Source organism: Apteryx rowi, unplaced genomic scaffold (genome assembly GCF_003343035.1).
Source record: "Apteryx rowi isolate R43461 unplaced genomic scaffold, aptRow1 scaffold_275, whole genome shotgun sequence".
Taxonomy (NCBI): domain Eukaryota; kingdom Metazoa; phylum Chordata; class Aves; order Apterygiformes; family Apterygidae; genus Apteryx; species Apteryx rowi.
Genome location: NW_020449141.1, coordinates 366525 through 369262, shown reverse-complemented (window position 1 = coordinate 369262; position 2738 = coordinate 366525).

Sequence of the window (2738 nt, the reverse complement as noted above, 5' to 3'; positions counted from 1 at the left end):
AAGGGGGCTGCATGATAACTTTAAAGCAGTATATTATGATCAGTGGGTTTTCAAAGGAGCATGCTGCTCTCTTAATTCTCACCTTCATTATTTTAATACCTCTGTAAAATGGATTTCTAATGGATCTATATTGCTATAAAACTTTAGGGATGGTGGGTGGGTGTCAATAAATTCTTCACAATCCGAGTGACTCCACTAGCCAGTTAAGGAGCAGAGCGACAGGCTCCAAAGGGAAGCCAGGTCTTGGCTCAGGACTGCAGCTTCCAGCTTGGTGACCTTCCCTTCCTCTCCTGGTATGACCCCAGCCTGCTGTCTCTGAATACCTTGCAAAACTTCATTAAGCAACATGACTAGTATCTGTCACAAGCAATTCTTTCTCTCCCACCTCCTCACCCCAGGGATAAGTCATATCAGCTCTGTCAGGAATACAGGAGCTGCTGTGGGTACAATCCAACCCGAAATATTGATATCTGATAAGTCTTTGCAGAATAATTGTCACCGTGACATTAGAGCATTTTCACCCAAATATCCTAATGCATTCAATAAATGTACAGTAATATATTGAGATTATCCATCTTCAGAATGTTCTTTGCCACTAATGGGATGGAGGGCAGCAGCCACTAGCCACAGTATAATCAAAGAAAGAAAGAAGTGGATGTTATGGCCAGTTGAAAATGCGGGGAGATTTTAGGGAGGTCAAATTATTCCTCTGATGGTTAGCCAGAATATTGGGACAAACTCTTTTAGCATTGGACCTGTGACCTGGTCTCATGAAAAATGTTCAAGAATCTTATTTTTTGCATCATCCAGATTATTCAGCTATAATAACTAATTTTTGCATTGGACATTGAAGTCGAAGGCTTAGCGATTGCTTAGAAACGAGCTGCAGTCGTAAGCCTTTGCCGTTTTGTTCTCCTGTAGAGTTCACACGAATGCGAGGTGTTGGAGTGACGGTTGCATACGGCGGTATAAAGAAGTCTCCCCTACCAGAAGCGTAGGAGACTGAAGTCAGATGTGTGCTGACATGTTGCATTGCTAGCATTTGAGGTCAGATGTGTCATTTATAGAGCTTTGCTGCAAAACCCCACCAAGGGCTATTGCTTGTCGTAATGAAAAGGTGTTTGGCTGATGGTGGCTTGCAGAGGAAGTAAGGGGGTAGGGCCTGGTCTGAGGACTCGGGTCTCTTTTTTCTTATAAGTATTTGCAAGTTCTTTCACTGCTGCTTTGATACTTGGTGGGATGCTGGAAGACATTCGTCTCACTACCGCTTGTTTCAGAAGAATTATTGTCCTTTGGGATTCTTGTTTTGATGCAGCTGTTAGAATTATCCATGTCAAAAAGGCCGGACTGGTATTTACAGCAAATTCAGCTTTTTGTGGACTGATTCCAGCTCTGCTTTACTTCAGTCAGGATAAGAGACCTGCAGACAGGTAGGAAAATCAAAAATATCTGAGTTTTGAGAACGCTGTGAAAATAATTTCTAAGTGCTTTACATGCATGCATGAGGTTCTATGTGGGATGAAGATAAAAATCAACAGTCTGAAGGAGACTCTGAAAAATCGCCTTTTTCTGAAAGGCCTTTTCAACAAAGAAGCCCAAAGAAACCTTTTCTTCCCCCAAACACTTTACTGTCTCCAAAGAAAGGTTAAACAGTTCATCAGAATGACCAAGCAAAAGCTCATCACCAAAAAAAACAGAAGTCAAACCTCCACCATAAGAATTTTTTTCCTGTATAGAAAAATAATTTTTTCCTGTGTGGAAAAAGTTAGACAAAAATTTTACATTGAAGACCCTGAAAGTCACCCTACAGTGACATGTAAATGACTTTCCTTTAGATAGAAAGAATATCAATATACCCATCTTAAAGCAGGATGCAAGAAGGCACAGAAAAATGATATGCCCAACCTGAGTATCAGAAATGGATCCCATATTGTTAGGGATGTCATATACCAAACGAGTTAAAGCTACCAGTGTTCACGTACATTTGGCAGATGAAAGGCAACTCATCCTAACTGACTGAAAGATTGGGTGATCTTTTTTTTCCTTTCTGCTGCAGGGTTTTTATTACAGAGACTTGGCTTGGCATTCCCCATGTCAGCTTGCCAGTAGCAGATTTAACAACTTCAGTATTTCACTGATGTTTTTTACACTTTTTGATGGATTTTCTGTAACATCTATAGTCATACGTGGACTCTTTGTGCTCACTTATCTGTCTTGCTCTGCCTGGTCAAAGACTTCCGCCAGCTTTTCCCACCCTTCGGGCCCGAGTACTCAGGCTCAGCTAGATGCTGCCAGGATAGTCTGTGTGTTGCCTTTGCTTGCTCAAAGCCCCTCATCCTCTAAGAAGAAGCTCTAAATTCCTCTGGCTTCATTTTACTTCCCTTTACCTATAATTGATGACCGTGAAGGTAAAAACCTGAGCAAGAGAGACCTATTCCTGGAATCATTGTCACTGTCAGGAGCACGATGGGAAACGTGGGGCTCTACCTGTGTGGTTTTTCCTGCCTGTAGACCCAACTCAGAGTGCCAGGTTCACGTATTACAGAGCAAGCTGTAAGGTCAGGTCCTGGGCTCTACCCATCTGCTCAGAGCAGATTATGCATTTAATGTTAAACAGCTATTGATAACAAGCATAACATGTTATCACAGCTGCTGTGTGCTGTGGCAAGTAGAGTACACAGTCACGTGCTTCTTGCTTGCTCTTTGGCCGCAGGACACTTGTGTTCTTGTTTGTACAG